At 39.4% G+C, this 24,973-nt stretch overlaps 1 protein-coding gene across 2 annotated transcripts in view; it reads right to left on the reverse strand.

Annotated features, from left to right (window-relative positions):
• Nucleotides 1-22,800, reverse strand: part of SPATA20 (spermatogenesis associated 20) — a 416,269-nt gene extending 393,469 nt beyond the window's left edge. For both annotated transcript variants that reach the window (XM_053708760.1, XM_053708751.1), the window contains exon 1: nucleotides 21,990-22,800. The gene's annotated coding sequence lies outside the window, so the exon portion shown is untranslated. The remainder of the gene's footprint in view (nucleotides 1-21,989) is intronic.
• Between the last annotated feature and the right edge of the window lie 2,173 nt (nucleotides 22,801-24,973).

The following is a 24,973-nucleotide window of genomic DNA, read 5'->3' on the forward strand; positions in this document are numbered from 1 at the left end:
CGCTACTAACCCCTAAACCGCCGCTCCTAGACCCTGCCGCAACTATTAAAAATGTATTAACCACTAAACCGCCGCTCCTAGACCCTGCTGCAACTCTGCTAAATGTATTAACGCCTAAACCACCGCTCCCGGACACAGCTGCCACCTACATTATACCTAGTAACCCCCTATCCTGCCCCCCCTATACCGTCGCCCTCTATAATAAAGTTATTAACCCCTATTCTGCTGATCCCGCACCTCGCCGCAAATAAATAAATAGTTTAACCCCTAAACCGCCGCTCCCTGAACCCGCCGCAACCTATATTAAATTTATTAACCCCTATCCTGCCCCCCCTACACCGTCGCCACCTATAATAAATTTATTAACCCCTATCCTGCCCACCACTACACCGCCGCCACTGTAATAAAATTATTAACCCCTAAACCTAAGTCTAACACTAACCCTAACACCCCCCTAACTTAAATATTAATTAAATAAATCTAAATAATATTTCTATTATTAACTAAGTTAATCCTATTTAAAACTAAATACTTACCTATAAAATAAACCCTAATATAGCTACAATATAACTAATAATTATATTGTAGCTATCTTAGGATTTATTTTTATTTTACAGGCACCTTTCAATTTATTTTAACTAGGTACAATAGCTATTAAATAGTTATTAACTATTTAATAGCTACCTAGCTAAAGTAAAGAGAAATTTACCTGTAAAATAAAAACTAACCTAAGTTACAATTACACCTAACACTACACTATCATTAAATAAATTATTCCTATTTAAAACTAAATACTTACCTGTAAAATAAACCCTAAGATAGCTACAATATAATTAATAATTACATTGTAGCTATCTTAGGATTTATATTTATTTTACAGGTAACTTTGTATTTATTTTAGCTAGCTAGAATAGTTATTAAATAGTTATTAACTATTTAATAACTACCTAGCTAAAAGAAATACAAAATTACCTGTAAAATAAATCCTAACCTAAGTTACAATTAAACCTAACACTACACTATCATTAAATTATTAAAGAAACTACCTACAAATAACTACAATTAAATACAATTACATAAACTAACTAAAGTACAAAAAATAAAAAAAATAAGTTACAAACATTTAAAAAAATATTTCAACAATTTTAAGCTACTTACACCTAATCTAAGCCCCCTAATAAAATAACAAACCCCCCCAAAATAAAAAAAATGCCCTACCCTATTCTACATTAAAAAAAGTTCAAAGCTCTTTTACCTTACCAGCCCTTAAAAGGGCCTTTTGTGGGGGCATGCCCCAAAGAGTTCAGCTCTTTTGCCTGTAAAAGAAAAATACAACCCCCCCAACATTAAAACCCACCACCCACATACCCCTAATCTAACCCAAACCCCCCTTAAAATAACCTAACACTAATCCCCTGAAGATCATCCTACCTTTAGTCCTCTTCACTCAGCCGAGCCACCGATGGAACTGAAGAGGACATCCGGACCGGCAGAAGTGATCATCCAAGGGGCGCTGAAGAAATCTTCCATCCGATGAAGTGATCCTCCAAGCGGCGCTGAAGAAATCTTCCATCCGGGCGAGGTCATCTTCCAAGAGGTGCTGAAGAAGTCTTCTATCCGGGCGATGTCATCTTCCAAGCCGGGTCTTGAATCTTCATCCCACCGACGCGGAACATCCTTCTTTCCCGACGGACTACCGACGAATGAAGGCTCCTTTAAGGGACGTCATCCAAGATGGCGTCCCTTCAATTCCGATTGGCTGATAGGATTCTATCAGCCAATCGGAATTAAGGTAGGAAAAATGTGATTGGCTGATGGAATCAGTCAATCAGATTCAAGTTCAATCCGATTGGCTGATCCAATCAGCCAATCAGATTGAGTTCGCATTCTATTGGCTGTTCTGATTGGCTGATTCCATCAGCCAATCAGATTTTTCCTACCTTAATTTCCGATTGGCTGATAGAATCCTATTAGCCAATCGGAATTGGTGGGACGCCATCTTGGATGAAGTCCCTTAAAGGAGCCTTCATTCGTCGGTAGTCCGTCGGGAAAGAAGGATGTTCCGCGTCGACAGGATGAAGATTCAAGACCCGGCTTCGAAGATGACCTCGCCAGGATAGAAGACTTCTTCAGCGCCTCTTGGAAGATGACCTCGCCCGGATGGAAGATTTCTTCAGCGCCGCTTGGAGGATCACTTCATCGGATGGAAGATTTCTTCAGCGCCCCTTGGATGATCACTTCTGCCGGTCCGGATGTCCTCTTCAGTTCCATCGGTGGCTCGGCTGAGTGAAGACGACTCAAGGTAGGATGATCTTCAGGGGATTAGTGTTAGGTTATTTTAGGGGGGGTTTGGATTAGATTAGGGGTATGTGGGTGGTGTGTTTTAATGTTGGGGGGGTTGTATTTTCTTTTACAGGCAAAAGAGCTGAACTCTTTGGGGCATGCCCCCACAAAAGGCCCTTTTAAGGGCTGGTAAGGTAAAAGAGCTTTGAACTTTTTTTTAATGTAGAATAGGGTAGGGCATTTTTTTTATTTTGGGGGGGTTTGTTATTTTATTAGGGGGCTTAGATTAGGTGTAAGTAGCTTAAAATTGTTGTAATATTTTTTTAAATGTTTGTAACTTATTTTTTTTATTTTTTGTAACTTAGCTTTTTTTATTTTTTGTACTTTAGTTAGTTTATGTAATTGTATTTAAGTGTAGTTATTTGTAGGTAGTTTCTTTAATTAATTTAGTGATAGTGTAGTGTTTAATTGTAACTTAGGTTAGGATTTATTTTACAGGTAATTTTGTATTTCTTTTAGCTACGTAGTTATTAAATAGTTAATAACTATTTAATAACTATTCTAACTAGCTAAAATAAATACAAAGTTACCTGTAAAATAAATATAAATCCTAAGATAGCTACAATGTAATTATTAATTATATTGTAGCTATCTTAGGGTTTATTTTACATGTAAGTATTTAGTTTTAAATAGGAATAATTTATTTAATGATAGTGTAGTGTTAGGTGTAATTGTAACTTAGGTTAGTTTTTATTTTACAGGTAAATTTCTCTTTATTTTAGCTAGGCAGCTATTAAATAGTTAATAACTATTTAATAGCTATTGTACCTAGTTAAAATAAATTGAAAGGTGCCTGTAAAATAAAAATACATTTTAAGATAGCTACAATATAATTATTATTTATATTGTAGCTATATTAGGGTTTATTTTATAGGTAAGTATTTAGTTTTAAATAGAATTAACTTAGTTAATAATAGAAATATTATTTAGATTTATTTAATTAATATTTAAGTTAGGGGGGTGTTAGGGTTAGTGTTAGACTTAGGTTTAGGGGTTGATAATTTTATTACAGTGGCGGCGGTGTAGTGGGGGGCAGGATAGGGGTTAATAAATTTATTATAGGTGGCGACGGTGTAGGGGGGGCAGGATAGGGGTTAATAAATTTAATATAGGTTGCGGCGGGTTCAGGGAGCGGCGGTTTAGGGGTTAAACTATTTATTTATTTGCGGCGAGGTGCGGGATCGGCAGGATAGGGGTTAATAACTTTATTATAGGGGGGGCAGGATAAGGGGTTACTAGGTATCATGTAGGTGGCGGTGGGCTCCGGGAGCAGCGGTTTAGGGGTTAATAGGTATAGAGTAGCTTGCGGTGGGCTCCGGGAGCGGCGATTTAGGGGGTAATACACTTATTATAGTTGCGGTGGGCTCCGGGAGCGGCGGTTTAGGGGTTAATGGGCTCCGGGAGTGGCGGTTTAGGGGTTAATAACTTTATTTAGTTGCGGCAGTGTTGGGGGGACAGATTAGTGGTGTTTAGACTCGGGGTACATGTTAGGGTGTTAGGTGTAGACATCTCCCATAGGAATCAATGGGATGTCTGTCAGCAGCGAACTTGTACTTTCGCTATGGTCAGACTCCCATTGATTCCTATGGGATCTGCCGCCTCCAGGGTGGCGGATTGAAAGGCAGGTACGCTGGGCCGGAAAAGTGCCGAGCGTACCTGCTAGTTTTTTGATAACTAGCAAAAGTAGTCAGATTGTGCCGCACTTGTGTGCGGAACATCTGGGGTGACGTAAGAATCGATCTGTGTCGGACTGAGTCCGGCGGATCGAAGTTTACGTCACAAAATTCTACTTTTGCCGGTCTTTAGCCTTTGATAACTAAGGCGAATCAGCCTCGCCACAAATACGCTGCGGTATTCCAGCGTATTTGAGGTTGACGGCTTGATAACTACCCCCCACTGTATATGATACTGTACACACTGTATGGTACTCTATGCAATATATGGTACTGTACACACTGTATAGTACTATACGCAATGTACCTATCTGCCAGTGAGCATTAGCAGGAAGTACCTATCTGCCAGTGAGCATGAGCAGGAAGTACCTATCTGCAAGTGAGTATTAGCAGGAAGTACTTATCTGCCAGTGAGCATTAACAGGGAGTACATATCTGCCTTTGAGCATTAACAGGAAGTACATATCTGCCAGCGAGCATTAGCAGAAAGTACCTATCTGTCAGTGAGCATTAGCAGGACGTACCTATCTGCCAGTGAGCATTAGCAAGAAGTACCTATCTGCCAGTGATCATTAGCATGAAGTATATATCTGCCGGTGAGCATTAGCAGGAAGCACCTCTCTGCCAGTGAGTATTAGCAGGAAATACCTATCTGCCAGTGAGTATTAGCAGGAAGTACTTATTTGCCAGTGAGCATTAGCAGGAAGTACCTATCTGCAAGTGAGTATTAACAGGGAGTACATATCTGCCTTTGAGCATTAACAGGAAGTACATATCTGTCAGTGAGCATTAGCAGGACGTACCTATCTGCCAGTGATCATTAGCATGAAGTATATATCTGCCGGTGAGCATTAGCAGGAAGCACCTCTCTGCCAGTGAATATTCGCAGGAAGTACCTCTCTGCCAGTGAGTATTAGCAGGAAGTACTTATTTGCCAGTGAGCATTAGCAGGAAGTACCTATCTGCCAGTGAATATTATCAGGAAGTACCTATCTACCAGTGAGCATTAGCAGGAAGTACCTATCTGCCAGTGGGTATTAGCAGGAAGTACCTATCTGCTAGTGATCATTAGTAGGAAGTACCTCTCTGCCAGTGTGCATTAGCAGGAAGTACCTCTCTGTCAGTGAGCATTAGTAGGAAATACCTCTCTGTCAGTAAGCATTAGCAGGAAGTACATATCTGCCAGTGAACATTGGCAGGAAGTATCCATTTGCCAGTGAGCATTAGCAGGAAGTACCTATCTGCCGATGAGCATTGGCAGGAAGTACCTCTCTGCCAGTGAGCATTAGCAGGAAGTACCTATCTGCCAGTGAGCATTAGCATGAAGTACCTATCTGTCAGGGAGCATTTGCAAGAAGTGCCTATCTGCCGGTGAGCATTAGCAGGAAGCACCTATCCGCCAGAGAGCATAAGCAGGAAGTACCTCTGTGCTAGTGAGCATAAGCAGGAAGTACCTATCTGCCAGTGAATATTAGCAGGAAGTACCTATCTACCAGTGAGCATTAGTATTGAGTATCTATCTGCCAGTGAGCATTAGCAGGAAGTACCTATCTGCCAGTGAGTATTAGCAACAAGTACTTATCTGCCAGTGAGCATTAGCAGGAAGTACCTCTCTGCCAGTGAGCATTAGCATGAAGTATCTATCTGCCAGTGAGCATTAGCAGGAAGTACCTATCTGCCAGTGAGCATTACTGTATGCACTGTATGGTACTGCATACATTGGCCTAGATTTAGAGTTCGGCGGTAGCCGTCAAAACCAGCGTTAGAGGCTCCTAACGCTGGTTTTGGGCGCCCGCTGGTATTTGGAGTCAGTGATTAAAGGGTCTAACGCTCACTTTACAGCCGCGACTTTTCCATACCGCAGATCCCCCTACGCCATTTGCGTAGCCTATCTTTTCAATGGGATCTTTCTAACGCTGGTATTTAGAGTCGTTTCTGCAGTGAGCGTTAGAGCTCTAACGACAAGATTCCAGCCGCCTGAAAATAGCAGGAGTTAAGAGCTTTCTGGCTAACGCCGGTTTATAAAGCTCTTAACTACTGTACCCTAAAGTACACTAACACCCATAAACTACCTATGTACCCCTAAACCGAGCTCCCCCCACACCGCCGCCACTCGATTAAAATTTTTAACCCCTAATCTGCCGACCGCCACCTACGTTATACTTATGTACCCCTAATCTGCTGCCCCTAACCCCGCCGACCCCTATATTATATTTCTTAACCCCTAACTTGCCCCCCACAACGTCGCCGCAAGCTACTTAAAATAATTAACCCCTAATCTTCCGACCGCAAATCGCCGCCACCTACGTTATCCCTATGTACCCCTAATCTGCTACCTCTAACACCGCCGACCCCTATATTATATTTATTAACCCCTAATCTGCCCCCCTCAACGTCGCCGACACCTGCCTACACTTATTAACTCCTAATCTGCCGAGCGGACCTGAGCGCTACTATAATAAAGTTATTAGCCCCTAATCCGCCTCACTAACCCTATCATAAATAGTATTAACCCCTAATCTGCCCTCCCTAACATCGCCGACACCTACCTTCAATTATTAACCCCTAATCTGCCGACCGGAGCTCACCGCTATTCTAATAAATGTATTAACCCCTAAAGCTAAGTCTAACCTTAACACTAACACCCCCCTAAGTTAAATATAATTTTTATCTAACGAAATAAATTAACTCTTATTAAATAACTTATTCCTATTTAAAGCTAAATACTTACCTGTAAAATAAACCCTAATATAGCTACAATATAAATTATAATTATATTATAGCTATTTTAGGATTAATATTTATTTTACAGGCAACTTTGTATTTATTTTAACCAGGTACAATAGCTATTAAATAGTTAAGAACTATTTAATAGTTACCTAGTTAAAATAATTACAAATTTACCTGTAAAATAAATCCTAACCTAAGTTATAATTAAACCTAACACTACCCTATCAATAAAATAATTAAATAAACTACCTACAATTACCTACAATTAACCTAACACTACACTATCAATAAATTAATTAAACACAATTGCTACAAATAAATACAATTAAATAAACTATCTAAAGTACAAAAAATAAAAAAGAACTAAGTTACAGAAAATAAAAAAATATTTACAAACATAAGAAAAATATTACAACAATTTTAAACTAATTACACCTACTCTAAGCCCCCTAATAAAATAACAAAGCCCCCCAAAATAAAAAATTCCCTACCCTATTCTAAATTAAAAAAGTTACAAGCTCTTTTACCTTACCAGCCCTGAACAGGGCCCTTTGCGGGGCATGCCCCAAGAATTTCAGCTCTTTTGCCTGTAAAAAAAAACATACAATACCCCCCCCCCCCAACATTAAAACCAACCACCCACATACCCCTAATCTAACCCAAACCCCCCTTAAATAAACCTAACACTAAGCCCCTGAAGATCTTCCTACCTTGTCTTCACCATCCAGGTATCACCGATCCGTCCTGGCTCCAAGATCTTCATCCAACCCAAGGGGGGGTTGGCGATCCATAATCCGGTGCTCCAAAGTCTTCCTCCTATCCGGCAAGAAGAGGACATCCGGACCGGCAAACATCTTCTCCAAGCGGCATCTTCGATCTTCTTCCATCCGGTGCGGAGCGGGTCCATCTTGAAGCAGGCGACGCAGATCCATCCTCTTCTTCCGATGTCTCCCGACTAATGACGGTTCCTTTAAGGGACGTCATCCAAGATGGCGTCCCTCGAATTCCGATTGGCTGATAGGATTCTATCAGCCAATCGGAATTAAGGTATGAATTTTCTGATTGGCTGATGGAATCAGCCAATCAGAATCTAGTTCAATCCGATTGGCTGATCCAATCAGCCAATCAGATTGAGATCGCATTCTATTGGCTGTTCCGATCAGCCAATAGAATGCGATCTCAATCTGATTGGCTGATTGGATCAGCCAATCGGATTGAACTAGATTCTGATTGGCTGATTCCATCAGCCAATCAGAAAATTCATACCTTAATTCCGATTGGCTGATAGAATCCTATCAGCCAATCGGAATTCGAGGGACGCCATCTTGGATGACGTCCCTTAAAGGAACCGTCATTAGTCGGGAGACATCGGAAGAAGAGGATGGATCCGCGTCGCCTGCTTCAAGATGGACCCGCTCCGCACCGGATGGAAGAAGATCGAAGATGCCGCTTGGAGAAGATGTTTGCCGGTCCGGATGTCCTCTTCTTGCCGGATAGGAGGAAGACTTTGGAGCACCGGATTATGGATCGCCAACCCCCCCTTGGGTTGGATGAAGATCTTGGAGCCAGGACGGATCGGTGATACCTGGATGGTGAAGACAAGGTAGGAAGATCTTCAGGGGCTTAGTATTAGGTTTATTTAAGGGGGGTTTGGGTTAGATTAGGGGTATGTGGGTGGTGGGTTTTAATGTTGGGGGGGGGGTATTGTATGTTTTTTTTTACAGGCAAAAGAGCTGAAATTCTTGGGGCATGCCCCGCAAAGGGCCCTGTTCAGGGCTGGTAAGGTAAAAGAGCTTGTAACTTTTTTAATTTAGAATAGGGTAGGGAATTTTTTATTTTGGGGGGCTTTGTTATTTTATTAGGGGGCTTAGAGTAGGTGTAATTAGTTTAAAATTGTTGTAATATTTTTCTTATGTTTGTAAATATTTTTTTATTTTCTGTAACTTAGTTCTTTTTTATTTTTTGTACTTTAGATAGTTTATTTAATTGTATTTATTTGTAGCAATTGTGTTTAATTAATTTATTGATAGTGTAGTGTTAGGTTAATTGTAGGTAATTGTAGGTAGTTTATTTAATTATTTTATTGATAGGGTAGTGTTAGGTTTAATTATAACTTAGGTTAGGATTTATTTTACAGGTAAATTTGTAATTATTTTAACTAGGTAACTATTAAATAGTTCTTAACTATTTAATAGCTATTGTACCTGGTTAAAATAAATACAAAGTTACCTGTAAAATAAATATTAATCCTAAAATAGCTATAATATAATTATAATTTATATTGTAGCTATATTAGGATTTATTTTACAGGTAAGTATTTAGCTTTAAATAGGAATAAGTTATTTAATAAGAGTTAATTTATTTCGTTAGATAAAAATTATATTTAACTTAGGGGGGTGTTAGTGTTAGGGTTAGACTTAGCTTTAGGGGTTAATACATTTATTAGAATAGCGGTGAGCTCCGGTCGGCAGATTAGGGGTTAATAATTGAAGGTAGGTGTCGGCGATGTTAGGGAGGGCAGATTAGGGGTTAATACTATTTATGATAGGGTTAGTGAGGCGGATTAGGGGCTAATAACTTTATTATAGTAGCGCTCAGGTCCGCTCGGCAGATTAGGGGTTAATAAGTGTAGGTAGGTGTCGGCGACGTTGTGGGGGGCAGATTAGGGGTTAATAAATATAACATAGGGGTCGGCGATGTTAGGGCAGCAGATTAGGGGTACATAGGGATAACGTAGGTGGCGGCGTTTTACGGAGCGGCAGATTAGGGGTTAAAAGTGTAATGCAGGGGTCAGCGATAGCGTGGGCGGCAGATTAGGGGTTAATAAGTGTAAGGTTAGGGGTGTTTAGACTCGGGGTACATGTTAGGGTGTTAGGTGCAGACGTAGGAAGTGTTTCCCCATAGGAAACAATGGGGCTGCGTTAGGAGCTGAACGCTGCTTTTTTGCAGGTGTTAGGTTTTTTTTCAGCTCAAACAGCCCCATTGTTTCCTATGGGAGAATCGTGCACGAGCACGTTTTTGATGCCGGCCGCGTCCGTAAGCAGCTCTGGTATCGAGAGTTGCATTTGCGGTAAAAATGCTCTACGCTCCTTTTTTGGAGCCTAACGCAGCATTTGTTTTAACTCTCGATACCAGAGTTAAATTTATGGTGCGGCCAGAAAAAAGCCCGCGGAGCGTTAACAGCCCTTTTACCGCCGAACTCTAAATCTAGGCCATAGTATGGTACTGTATGCAGTGTATTGTACTGTACACATTATATGGTATTAGATGATACACTGTATGGTACTATATGACTGTATTGTACTGTACACACTAAGGTACTGTACACACTGTATGGTACTGTATGCTCTGTATGGTACTGTACGCACTGTATGGTACTGTATGCACTATATGGTACTGTATGCTCTGTATGGTACTGTATGCACTGTATGGTACTGTACACACTGTATGAAACTGTACACACTGTATGGTACTGTATGCACTATATGGTACTGTATGCTCTGTATGGTACTGTACACACTGTATGGTACTGTATGCACTATATGGTACTGTATGCTCTGTATGGTACTGTACACACTGTATGGTACTGTATGCACTGTATGGTACTGTACACACTGTATGGTACTGTACATACTGTATGGTACTGTATGGTACTCTATGCACACTGTATGGTACTGTATGCACTATATGGTACTGTACACACTGTATGATACTGTATGCTCTGTATGGTGCTATATACATTGTATGGTACTGAACACACTGTATGGTATTGTACACACTGTATGGTACTATACGCATTGTATGGTACTGTATGCACTATATGGTAAGGTACACACTGTATCGTGCTGTATGCACTTTTTGGTACTGTATTTACTATATTGTACTGTATGCTCTGTATGATACTGTACACACTGTGTGATAGTGTACACATTGTATGGTACTGTATTCTCTGTATGGTGCTGTACGCATTGTATGGTACTGTATTCTCTGTATGTTACTGTACACACTGTATGGTACTATATGCATTGTATGGTACTGTATGCTCTGTATGGTACTGTACACACTGTATGATACTATACGCATTGTATGGTACTGTATGCTCTGTATGGTACTATACGCATTGTATGGTACTGTATGCTCTTTATGGTACTATACACATTGTACAGTACTGTACGCTCTGTATGGTACTGTACGCTCTGTATGGTACTATACGCATTGTATGGTACTTTATACTCTGTATGGTACTATACGCATTGTATGGTACTGTATGCTCTGTATGGTACTATACGCATTGTACGGTACTGTTTGCACTTACGCAATTTCAGGGAACAATGGATTGTAAAAATGTCTTTCATTGTTTCTCAGTTCTCAGGTAATCCCAACAGACTTGTGTTTATGCGTTTCCATGTGTGGGCTGATAAGTTGCTGCCACTGTGAATGACTCACCTTTAGCTGGTTAAGGAAATTATTTAAAGGAAAATTATACAGTAGATATTTACTTAATAAACATCAGCCAATAAGAGCTGCACCACAAGATCTGCATAATAAAGGTTAAAAACATAGCAATATTTTGTTGGTAACATTTCTTTAATTTAACAAATGCTACAATTTTGCATAACAAAAAATTACATTTCCTTTTTTTTAATCTTGCAGACTTTTCTCTTTTAAAGGCAGTTAAGTCAAAATGACGTGTTTATGATTCAGATAGAGCAGTGTTTCTCAAGTAACCCTAACAGTCCAGGTTTTTATTATAGCTGAACTAGAACACTAATGGGGTGAGAGCAGGTAAGTTACCTGTGCTCTAGTTCAGCTATAATGAAAACCTGGCCTGTCCGGGATACTTAAGGACTACAGTTGAGAAACACTGAGATAGAGCATGTAGTTTAAAAACAACTTTCCAATTCTGATTCATTATCAAATTGTGCACAGTGTTTTTTTATGCACATTTTATGAGACACCAGCTCCTACTGAGCATGTGCAAGAGTTCAAAAGAGTTGTGATTGGCTGATGCAGGGGAGGGAGGAAAATGGAACTAACTTTGAAATTTGTTATTTGTTGATAATGCAATTCTACTATAACCCATCCCAGATTAGTACTACTACCAAAAAGAAAATGGGGCAATTGAAACAACAACAAAATGGCTTCTTACATTACCACCAGCTAACGAGTTTTGCTTGCACTTTCTTAAAATGACTGAGATTCAAGTAAGAACACCTTGTTTTTAAGCACCAGCGATTACTCCTATCACAAGCCAGTTATAACTCTTACATCAGTTGTTACCATGCCAACAAAGTCCTCTGTAGACAGAGGTCAGATTCAGTAACAAAGCCCTTTTGTATTTAAAGAAATAACATACAATTTAAAGATTTATAAGCTGTAAAAAGGTTAAATGATTCCAGAGTTATGCATTGTGGCACCTTCTATTGCTGTTACAGTGAATTAGCGTGGGAGAATCTGTTGGCGCTCTACAAATAACCAGTGATGTAGACTTGAGTCGATTGACTCAAGTCAGATTCAAGTCGCTTCAATGACTCGACTTGGACTCTACTCACAATAAATGACACACTGACTTATTATTATTATTATTATTATCAGGTATTTGTAGAGCGCCAACAGATTCCGCAGCGCTGTAAACATAGTCGATGTTTTTAGCTTTTGTAGGGGTCAAGTGGGTAGAGGGCCCTGCCGAGAGTTTCACTGTTGTAGTCGGCTCTTATGAAGCGATCTGTAAACAGCTGGGCCCATAGGCTTACACATTAAGGGGTTCAAGGGGAAAGCAGTGGAGTTAGTAAAGGTTAGTGTTGGTTGTATGCATCCCTGAATAGTAGAGTTTTTAGGGAGTGCTTGAAGCTGTTAAAACTAGGGGAGAGTCTTATGGAGCGAGGCAGGGAATTCCACAAGATGGGGGCCAGTCTGGAGAAGTCCTGTAAACGGGAATGTGAGGAAATAACAAGAGAGGAGGAGATCCTGAGCTGATCGAAGGGGACGGGAGGGAGAGTATCTAGAGACAAGTTCTGAGATGTAGGGGGAGCAGTGCAGTTGAGAGCTTTATATGTCAGGGTGAGGATTTTATGTTTAATCCTAGAGGCAAGAGGAAGCCAGTGAAGGGATTGGCAGAGAGGTGCAGCAGATGAAGAGCGACGAGTAAGGAAGATGAGCCTGGCAGAGGCATTCATAATGGATTGTAAAGGAGCTATGCGGCAGCTAGGTAGACCAGAGAGGACGGAGTTGCAGTAGTCGAGGCGGGAAAGGATGAGAGAGTGGATTAAAATCTTGGTTGTATCTTGTGTAAGGAAATGTCTGATTTTAGCGATGTTTTTAAGGTGGAAGCGGCAGGCTTTAGCCAAGGACTGAGTGTGTGGAGTGAAGGAAAGATCTGAGTCAAGTGTGACCCCAAGACATCGGGCGTGCGGGGTAGGGGTAATGATGGAATTATCAACAGTTATAGAAATTTTGGGGGTGGAGACATTGGAAGAAGGGGGAAAAATAAGGAGTTCAGTTTTGGAGAGATTTAGCTTAAGGTAGTGAGAGGACATCCAAGATGAGATGTGAGAAAGACAGTTAGTGACACGGGTTAGTAAGGAAGGAGGTAGGTCTGGTGCAGAGAGGTAGATTTGGGTGTCATCGGCATACAAATTGTATTGAAACCCATGGGACTTTATTAAGGAACCTAGTGACGACGTGTAGAGTGAAAGGAGAAGGGGACCAAGGACAGAGCCTTGAGGTACCCCAACAGAAAGTGGTAACGGGGCAGAGGATGCTCCGGAGAAGGCTACACTAAATGTACGGTTAGTCAGATAGGAAGAGAACCACGAGAGAGCTGTGTCACAGATGCCGAAGGATTGGAGGGTGAGGGTTTGGAGCAGAAGAGGGTGGTCAACAGTGTCAAAGGCTGCAGACAGGTCAAGGAGGATAAGCAGAGAGAAGTGGCCTTTGGATTTTGCTGTAAGTAGGTCATTGGTAACCTTGACAATTGCTGTCTCTGTAGAGTGATGGGAACGAAATCCAGATTGCAGTGGGTCAAGAAGAGAGTTAAGTGTAAGGAAATGGGATAGACGTGCGTAAACTAGCTTTTCGAGGAGCTTTGAGGCAAGAGGGAGTAGGGAAATAGGGTGGTAATTGGAAGGGGAGGTTGGATAGGTGTGACCAGTGCACGTTTTAGAGATGAGGGAAATATACCAGTGCTGAGGGAGAGGTTGAAAATGTGTGTGAGTATGGGGGTGAGGGTAGAAGAGAGGGAGGGGAGTAGCTGTGAGGGGATGGGGTCGAGGGGACAGGTAGTGAGGTGGGAGGACAGTATAAGGGCAGAAACTTCATCCTCATTGACAGGGGCAAAAGAGCTGCATTTTTTTATATTTGGGTTTTGGGTGATCGTGAGCTTTTGAGGGGATGGGAGATTGGAAGTATGTTGAGAGCTGATTTCACTTCTGATGGAGTCAATTTTGTTGTTGAAGTGGCTTGCAAAATCTTGAGCTGAGAGAGAGGTAGGTTGTGTTAGGAGGTGGGGGTGGGCGGAGAAGAGTGTTTAACGTGGAGAACAGATGTTTAGGGTTAGAGGAAAGAGTAGAGATGAGATTAGAAAAATATTGTTGCTTATAAAGTTTAAGGGCAGAATAGTAGGAGTTCAGGATGAACTTGTAGTGAAGAAAGTCAGCTGAACTCCGAGATTTCTTCCAATGTCGACTTGATTTGGGAGTTGCATATTTTTAGCAACCACTTGCATCTTGTGGAAAAAAATGTTTTTATAAAATGCAATCTTGATAAATTTGATTAACAGCACAGCTTTGTTTAAATAAAGCTTTGTTGAACATTCCCCCCACACACACACCACCACCATCTCCTTTATTTCTGTTAAAGTTGGTATCCAGACTAAAGACTTGAACTGAGACTTGACTTGAAAGTATCTTGCAAGGACTTGAGACTTGAAGGTAGAGACTTGAAACTTGGAGTAAAAGACATCAATGAAAATAACTGATGATAATAACAATATTAATGATGATAATTGATAATAATTTTGAGCCTTGTCAAAGCCTTAATGGAAGGAGCAGGCCAGATTAACAGTAAGACGGTTCCTGGAGATAATAGAGGCAACAAATTACATTGGACTTTTTTTTAAGTTTTAATATTTGTCAAATAGACAGCTGATGTAGTGTTTTATTAGATAAGGAATCTGTGTACTTATGCTCCTAACCAACAGATTTGAAGGTATTCAGTAATTTATATTCTAACATTCATAAAAATGCATGTGAGACAATTTATACCAATATAAACAACTTACCCCTCGTTAGATGATATTTATATAATAGATTAACCCCTTCCCATCTGGACTTATTTGACTACATCGGAACAAATGCCCTAAGGGCAGGAAGGGGTTAGAGAATATGCAGTAAACTAGATATACAAATGGAAGTGATTTAATTTTATGTGATTTAGGTAAATTAAATTAAAAACAGAGAACATTGTAGTCAAATATGATTTCTCATATAGACTCAGTCTATGAGAATCAATCTTTGAATGCTACATTTTGCATTTTTAATGATACATTCAAAATAGGTAAATGTAACATTCAAAGCTTTCAGTAGTAGAATTTAAAGAAACAACAATGCAAAAAAAGATTAAAAAAAACCCAACACATTTTATTATTGCACTATGGCTTGTATAAGGCTATTGTGCCAATTCCAAATCAAGCGAACAAGCAAATTTGAGACAAAACACAGTTGAAATTCAGGAGCCAATATAAAAAAAAAACAAGCAAAGTGATAAAATTGTTAAGAGTTTCCTGTGATGTATACAACTCTTCGTTAGTTTTGTTTGTTGGAATTTTGCATTCATATTGTGTGAATCTATTCCAAAAAACAAGTTCTTGAGCTTATTCACATCAAACCACATTACAAAAGATCTCCATCCAATTGGGCAAAAACAAGCCAAGATACCAACACACACAGGACAAATATTTAATTATTTTTGGCTTCATTCTTCATCTGAGCACCCTGTTGATCCCAGATACAAATATTCCAAAATCCAAACCTTTTACGACCCAAAGCAGTTTGGATAAAGGGTTTTCGACCTGTATATGATTAAAGGAACACTAAATTCAAAATTAAACTTTCATGATTCGGAAAAAGCACACGATTTTAAACAACTTTCCAATTCACTTCCATTATTAAAATGTGCACAATCTCTTTATATGTACAGTTTGTAGGGCACCAGAACCTACTAAGCATGCGCAAGCATTCACAGTATATATGAATATGCATTTTGTGATTGGCTGTTGGCTGTTGGCTGTCATGTGGTCTAGGGTAAAAAAAATTGAACTAACTTTGAAATTTGTCAGAAAAATATCTCCTGCTCATTTGAAATTTAAACAAAAGTGCTTTCTTTCATGTAATTAGCAAGAGTCCATGAGCTAGTGACGTATGGGATATACATTCCTACCAGGAGGGGCAAAGTTTCCCAAACCTTAAAATGCCTATAAATACACCCCTCACCACACCCACAATTCAGTTTTACAAACTTTGCCTCCGATGGAGGTGGTGAAGTAAGTTTGTGCTAGATTCTACGTTGATATGCGCTCCGCAGCAAGTTGGAGCCCGGTTTTCCTCTCAGCGTGCAGTGAATGTCAGAGGGATGTGAGGAGAGTATTGCCTATTTGAATACAGTGATCTCCTTCTACGGGGTCTATTTCATAGGTTCTCTGTTATCGGTCGTAGAGATTCATCTCTTACCTCCCTTTTCAGATCGACGATATACTCTTATATATACCATTACCTCTGCTGATTCTCGTTTCAGTACTGGTTTGGCTTTCTACAAACATGTAGATGAGTGTCCTGGGGTAAGTAAATCTTATTTTCTGTGACACTCTAAGCTATGGTTGGGCACTTTGTTTATAAAGTTCTAAATATATGTATTCAAACATTTATTTGCCTTGACTCAGAATGTTCAACTTTCCTTATTTTTCAGACAGTCAGTTTCATATTTGGGATAATGCATTTGAATTAATCATTTTTTCTTACCTTCAAAAATTTGACTCTTTTTTCCCTGTGGGCTGTTAGGCTCGCGGGGGCTGAAAATGCTTCATTTCATTGCGTCATTCTTGGCGCGGACTTTTTTGGCGCAAAAATTATTTTCCGTTTCCGGCGTAATACGTGTCGCCGGAAGTTGCGTCATTTTTTTGACGTTATTTTGCGCCAAAAATGTTGGCGTTCCGGATGTGGCGTCATTTTGGCGCCAAAAGCATTTCGGCGCCAAATAATGTGGGCGTCTTGTTTTGCGCTAAAAAAATATGGGCGTCGCTTTTGTCTCCACATTATTTAAGTCTCATTATTTATTGCTTCTGGTTGCTAGAAGCTTGTTCACTGGCATTTTTTTCCCATTCCTGAAACTGTCATTTAAGGATTTTGATCAATTTGCTTTATATGTTGTTTTTTCTATTACATATTGCAAGATGTTCCACGTTGCAACTGAGTCAGAAGTTACTTCAGGAAAATCACTGCCCGGGGCTGGAGCTACCAAGCTAAGTGTATCTGCTATAAATTTTTGGTATCTGTTTCTCCAGCTGTTGTTTGTATTGCATGTCATGACAAACTTATTAATGCAGATAAAATTTCCTTTAGTACTGTTATATTACCTGTTGCTGTTCCGTCAACATTTAATTTTCAGAGTGTTCCTGATAAACATAAGAGATTTTATTTTTTAAATCCATTTAGAAGGCTATGTCTGTTATTTCTCCTTCTAGTTTACATAAAAGTCTTTTAAAAACTTCTCTTTTTTCAGATGAATTTTTAAATGAACATCATCGTTCTGATACTGATAATGGTTCTTCTGGTTCAGAAGTTTCTGTCTCAGAGGTTGATGCTGTTAAATCTTTGTATTTGTTCAAGATGGAATTTATTCGTTCTTTATTTAAAGAATTATTAATTGCTTTAGATATAGAGGATTCTGGTCCTCTTGATACTAAATCTAAAGTTTAAATAGGGTTTTTAAATCTCCTGTATTTATTCCAGAAGTGTTTAATCTCCCTGATGCTTTTTCTGAAGTAATTTCCAGGGAATGGAATAATTTGGGTAATTCTTTTACTCCTTCTAAACGTTTAAGCAATTATATTCTGTGCCATCTGACAGATTAGAGTTTTTTGGGACAAAATCCCTAAGGTTTGGGGCTGTCTCTATTCCTGCTAAAATGTACTACTATTCTTACGGCAGATAGTACTAAATTTAAGGATCCTTTAGATAAGAAAATTGAATCCTTTCTAAGAAAAGTTTACTTATGTTTAGGTAATCTTCTTAGACCTGCTATATTTTTACCGGATGTTGCTGCAGCTTCATCTTTTTGGTTAGAAGTTTTAGCGCAACAAGTAACAGATCATAATTTTATAGCATTATTTTTATTCTATAACATGCTAATAATTTTATTGGTGATACCATCTTTTGATATCATTTGAGTTGATGTCAGGTATATGTCTCTAGCTATTTTAGCTAGAAAAGCTTTATGGATTTAACTTGGAATGCTGATATGTCTTCTAAGTTAACTTTGTTTTTCCCTTTCTTTCCAGGGTAATAATCATTTTTTCGTTCTTTTTCTCATAATAAGGAACAAAAGCCTGATCCTTCATCCCCAGGAGCGGTATCAGTTTGGAAACTATTTCCAGTTTGGAATATATCCAAGCCTTATAGAAACCTATAGTCAGCTCCTAAGTACCCATGAAGGTGCGGCCCTTTTTCCAGTTCAGCTGGTATGGGGCAGATTACGTTTTCTTCAAAGGAGTTTGGATCAATTCCGTTCTCAATCTCTGGTTTCAGAACATTGTTTCAGAAAGGTACAGAATTGGCTTCAGTTAAGGCCTCCTGCTAAGAGATTTTTTTCTTTCCCGTGTCCCAGTTAACACAGCAAGGCTCAGCATTTCTGAAATGTGTTTCAGATCTAGAGTTGGCTGGAGTAATTATGCCAGTTCCAGTTCTGGAACAGGGGCTAGGGTTTTATTTTATCTCTTCATTGTACCAAAGAAGGTCAATTCCTTCAGACCAGTTCCGGATCTATCAATATTGAATCGTTATGTATACCAACATTCAAGATGGTTACTGTAGGACTATTCTGCCTTTTGTTTAGCAAGGGCATTTTATGTCTACAATAGATTTGCAGGATGTGTATCTGCATATTCCGATTCATTCAGATCACTTTTAGTGTTTGAGATTCTCTTTTTAGACAAGCATTACCAGTTTTGTGGCTCTACCGTTTGGCCTAGCCTCAGTTCCAAGAATTTTTTTCAAAGATTCTCGGTGCCCTTCTTTCTGTATTCAGAGAACAGGGTTTTGGTATTTCCTTATTTGGACGATTATCTTGGTATTTGCTCATTCTTCTCATTCGAAGAATCTCATGCGATTCGACTTGTGTTGTTTCTTCAAGATCATGGTTGGAGGATCAATTTACCAAAAAATTCATTGATTCCTCAGTCAAGGGTAACCTTTCTGGGTTTCCAGATAGATTCAGTGTCCATGACTCTGTCTTTAACAGACAAGAGACGTCTAAAATTGTTTTCAGCTTGTCGAAACCTTCAGTCACAATCATTCCCTTCGGTAACCTTATGCATGGAAATTCTAGGTCTTATGACTGCTGCATTGGACGCAATCCCCTTTGCTCGTTTTTCACATGCGACCTCTTCAGCTCTGTATGCTGAATCAATGGTGCAAGGATTACACAAAGATATCTCAATTTATATCTTTAAAACCGATTGTTCGACACTCTCTAACGTGGTGGACAGATCACCATCGTTTAATTCAGGGGGCTTCTTTTGTGCTTCCGACCTGGACTGTAATTTCAACAGATACAAGTCTCACAGGTTGGGGAGCTGTGTGGGGATCTCTGTCGGCACAAGGAGTTTGGGAATCTCAGGAGGTGAGATTACCGATAAATATTTTGGAACTCCGTGCAATTTTCAGAGCTCTTCAGTTTTGGCCTCTTCTGTAGAGAGAATCGTTCATTTGTTTTCAGACAGACAATGTCACAACTGTGGCATACATCAATCATCAAGGAGCGACTCACAGTCCTCTGGCTATGAAAGAAGTATCTCGAATTTTTTGGTTTGGGCGGACTCCAGCTCCTGTCTAATCTCTGCGGTTCATATCCCAGGTGTAGACAATTGGGAAGCGGATTATCTCAGTCGCCAAACGTTGCATCCGGGCGAATGGTCTCTTCACCCAGAGGTATTTCTTCAGGTTGTTCAAATGTGGGAACTTCCAGAAATAGATCTGATGGCGTCTCATCTAAGCAAGAAACTTCCCAGATATCTGTCCAGATCCCGGGATCCTTAGGCGGAGGCAGTGGATGCATTATCACTTCCTTGGAAGTATCATCCTGCCTATATCTTTCCGCCTCTAGTTCTTCTTCCAAGAGTAATCTCCAAGATTCTGAAGGAATGCTCGTTTGTTCTGCTGGTAGCTCCGGCATGGCCTTACAGGTTTGGTATGAGGATCTTGTCCGGATGGCCTCTTGCCAACCGTGGACTCTTCCGTTAGACCAGACCTTCTGTCACAAGGTCCTTTTTTCCATCAGGATCTGAAATCCTTAAATTTAAAGGTATGGCGATTGAACGCTTGATTCTTGGTCAAAGAGGTTTCTCTGACTCTGTGATTAATACTATGTTACAGGCTCGTAAATCTGTATCTAGAGAGATATATTATAGAGTCTGGAAGACTTATATTTTTTGGTGTCTTTCTCATCATTTTTCTGTGCATTCTTTTAGAATACCGAGAATTTTACAGTTTCTTCAGGATGGTTTAGATAAGGGTTTGTCTGCAAGTTCCTTGAAAGGACAAATCTCTGCTCTTTCTGTTCTTTTTCACAGAAAGATTGCTATTCTTCCTGATATTTATTGTTTTGTACAAGCTTTGGTTCGTATAAAACCTGTCATTAAGTCAATTTCTCCTCCTTGGAGTTTGAATTTGGTTCTGGGAGCTCTTCAAGCTCCTCCCTTTGAACCTATGCATTCATTGGTCATTAAATTACTTTCTTGGAAAGTTTTGTTCCTTTTGGCCATCTCTTCTGCCAGAAGAGTTTCTGAATTATCTGCTCTTTCTTGTGAGTCTCCTTTTCTGATTTTTCATCAGGATAAGGCGGTGTTGCGAACTTCTTTTGAATTTTTACCTAAAGTTGTGAATTCCAACAACATTAGTAGAGAAATTGTGGTTCCTTCATTATGTCCTAATCCTAAGAATTCTAAGGAGAAATCATTGCATTCTTTGGATGTTGTTAGAGCTTTGAAATATTATGTTGAAGCTACTAAGTCTTTCCGAAAGACTTCTAGTCTATTTGTTATCTTTTCCGGTTCTAGAAAAGGCCAGAAAGCTTCTGCCATTTCTTTGGCATCTTGGTTGAAATCTTTAATTCATCTTTCCTATGTTGAGTCGGGTAAAACTCCGCCTCAGAGGATTACAGCTCATTCTACCAGGTCAGATTCTACTTCCTGGGCGTTTAGGAATGAAGCTTCGGTTGATCACATTTGCAAAGCTGCAACTTGGTCCTCTTTGCATATTTTTACTAAATTCTACCATTTTTGATGTATTTTCTTCTTCTGAAGCAGTTTTTGGTAGAAAAGTACTTCAGGCAGCGGTTTCAGTCTGAATCTTCTGCTTATGTTTTTTATTAAACTTTATTTTGGGTGTGGATTATTTTCAGCAGGAATTGGCTGTCTTTATTTTATCCCTCCCTCTCTAGTGACTCTTGTGTGGAAAGATCCACATCTTGGGTAGTCATTATCCCATACGTCACTAGCTCATGGACTCTTGCTAATTACATGAAAGAAAACATAATTTATGTAAGAACTTACCTGATAAATTCATTTCTTTCATATTAGCAAGAGTCCATGAGGCCCACCCTTTTTGTGGTGGTTATGATTTTTTTGTATAAAGCACAATTATTCCAATTCCTTATTTTATATGCTTTCGCACTTTTTTATCACCCCACTTCTTGGCTATTCGTTAAACTGAATTGTGGGTGTGGTGAGGGGTGTATTTATAGGCATTTTAAGGTTTGGGAAACTTTGCCCCTCCTGGTAGGAATGTATATCCCATACGTCACTAGCTCATGGACTCTTGCTAATATGAAAGAAATGAATTTATCAGGTAAGTTCTTACATAAATTATGTTTTTGCATTGTTTTGTTTATTATGCAATTATACTGTATTTAATGGTCATTTACCTGTAAATAATGTCCTTATTATAATACAGTTTAGCTTGACTAATAACTTACCCATTTCCTGTTCTATATCACGTCACACGTTTTGATGGTAATCACAGACATGAGGTCATGAGTGCATGTGATATTTCACTTGGCCAAACTTTGGAAAACCCTGGAATATGTAACAGATAAGGAGGTGCACTCAAGCGTACCCATATTAGGGTGTCAGCTCTTCAGTCAAGCAGCTGGTTTAGTTTTACCAGGCACAGCCCAATGAAATGACATACCTGTCATCTATGCCCTTGTGGGTGAGCCTGAGATAATGTGGATTGTAGCCAAGGTGATATCTGTCTGTACAGTGTCAGGGAGAGGTGTGCCGGCTGTTTTATTGAACTCATGCATTTCAAGCTGAGCAAACAGGTCTTATTCTGATGTTAAACTGAAACCAGTCATGACACAAGCATTTGTTTGCACGTGCAAACAAACGTGGGTTTTAATGATATTTTAGGGCGTCAAAAGTTCATAACATTAATTCAGATGGAGACTACAATTTAAAAAAAAAAATCCAATTGACTTCTTTTATCAACTTTGCTTTGTTCTCATGTTATTTTTTGTTGAAGAGATATCTAAATAGGTAGCGTGCACATGCCTGTGGCACTACATGACAGGAAATAGCGCTGCCATGTAGTGCTCTGTTTCAAAACTGCTGCCATTGAGTGCTGCAGACACGTGCACATTCCTGAACTTACCATCCTGTTTTTAAACAAAGGATCACAAGAAAACAAAGACATTTTGATAATAGAAGTTATTTGGAAATTGGTTTAAACTTCTATCTGAATCATGAAAGACAAATTTTGGGTTTTATGTCCCTTTATTGATATTTAAAATAAGCAAAATGTGGAAAATCTATAAATTCGTTACCTAGGTTTATAATCTTATGTAGAAATTTTAACCATTTGTGGTAAATGTCAGTGTAGTATGAAGGTTTATAGCAATAATAGGATAACAAGCCGTATCCATATCCAGCAGTAATACAACTTGAGGTTTGCTATCCCTCATCTGTTCTCCTAACATATGTTACTGTGGATGTTTTTATACTTGTTTCAATAAACCTCAAGTTGTATTACTGGTGGATATGGACATGACTTGTTACTGAAAGCGGAGTCCTATTATTACTATTTGATGCTTAGTTACCGCTGTGACGGAGGCGGTCTCTCGGCACCAGTCACGTGACCTACCCTCTCAGCGTGTGCGGACGCTGAAGAACGCGACAGCGCAAAAACTGAGTCTGAGCGCTGCAGGTCTGTGAGTACTATGATAGTTTATTTTGTCAACTTTTCCTGCAATTTAATTTCATGTATTATGTTTTTAGAACTGCTGCAGGGAATCCTGCAGGATTTAGCAACATGCTACCTAGTGATTTTTTAATCAGTGTAGGAGAACATTTATATCTTTCCTGTATATATATATACACGATAGACAAAATTATGCTACTGTTACTTTAATTGTTTTGCAGCATATAAAGGGAGATGAGTTGATTTATTTCTAAATCCTGCTGTCCCTATTACAGACACATTGTAATACAAAAATAACAACCTAAAATGGGCTGGCTCCTAAGCTTACATTCCAGCTTTTTCAAATGAAGATACCAAGAGAACAAAGAAAAATGGATAATAGGAGTAAATTAGAAAGTTGCTTTAAAATTGCTGCTGTATCTGAATCATGAATCATCTGTATCCCTTTAAACACATAAGATTAGTTAAAGGGACATTAAAGTATTTTTTTTTTTTAAATATGCATCAGATATTTTCAATATACAGTATTGCAAATGATCGCAATGCAAACCAAATTTTTTAAATCCAATTTAACTTCTTTTTTCCAAGCAAAAATTACATTGTTTTGCAGTCCATAGACACCCCACCCCCTTTACAAATGTTTTCTCATCTACATTACTGCAGCCAATAAGGGACTGATATGAATGAGCTCCAGCACAAATCCACCAATCACTGTGTAGGTGGGTCAGGCAGGGTACTGTATTCCAGGAATGCACTATAGCTTCTTTAGTGGGACTAGTAAAAGTATGAATTTCAGACTAAAATTACAGAAAAATCTGAGCATTGTGAGGGTATATCGGACATAGGCAATAAAGCGTCAGAAAGCTCTGTATTAGTTCTAGCGCCAGAGCTGTCTCGCTTTCCTTGTAACCCTGACAGTTGGGAAACTACCTCTGAGGGTATTATTCATAACTGCCGCTATGTCCCGCAAGGTAAACTAATTAGACGCGCTAGATGTACTTGGCGTCACTTGAGCGGGAATTATAGGTTCTGACACATGGGGAGAGTTAGATGGCATAATCTCCCTTTTTTTAGTCAGACAATCCCCTGGAGATAAATCTTTAAGTGCCATAATATGGTCTTTATAGTTTATAGAAATGTCAGTACATTTGGTACACATTCTAAGAGGGGGTTCCACCATGGCTTCTAAACATATTGAACAAGGAGTTTCCTCTATGTCAGACATGTTTAACAGACTAGTAATGAGACAAGCAAGCTTGGAAAACACTTTAATAAAGGTAAAACAGCAATTATACAAAAACGTTACTGTGCCTTTAAGAGAAAAAAAACTAGCACTTAAACTGCAAAACAGTGAAAAAATATAGTAAAGTCTTTGAAATTTTTACAGTGTGTGTAAGGGACTAAAACAGCATTGCACCCACTTGCAAATGGATGATTAACCCCTTAGGCCCCAAACCGGATTGAAAAACTTTAAAAGACAGTTGAGCACCCTGCCACAGCTCTGCTGAGGCTCCTACCTGCCCACAAATACGATTCTGTGCAGAAATAAACCCCTTGTAATGGTCCTCAGGTGTCAGAGGACTCCTCTAGGGAAGCTGGATGTCTCAGTCTGAATAAAAACTGCGCATTTAGAGCGCTAAAATAGCCCCCTCCCACCATGTACTGGATGCCAGAGGGGCCTTAAGAAAGTACTCCTAGGAGTATCTGATTAGCCATGTGGAAACTAGACCCCAAATAAAGAGTTATCTCCCTCAGAGAAAA

Source organism: Bombina bombina, chromosome 1 (assembly GCF_027579735.1).
Source record: "Bombina bombina isolate aBomBom1 chromosome 1, aBomBom1.pri, whole genome shotgun sequence".
In the NCBI taxonomy this organism is placed as follows: Eukaryota; Metazoa; Chordata; class Amphibia; order Anura; family Bombinatoridae; genus Bombina; species Bombina bombina.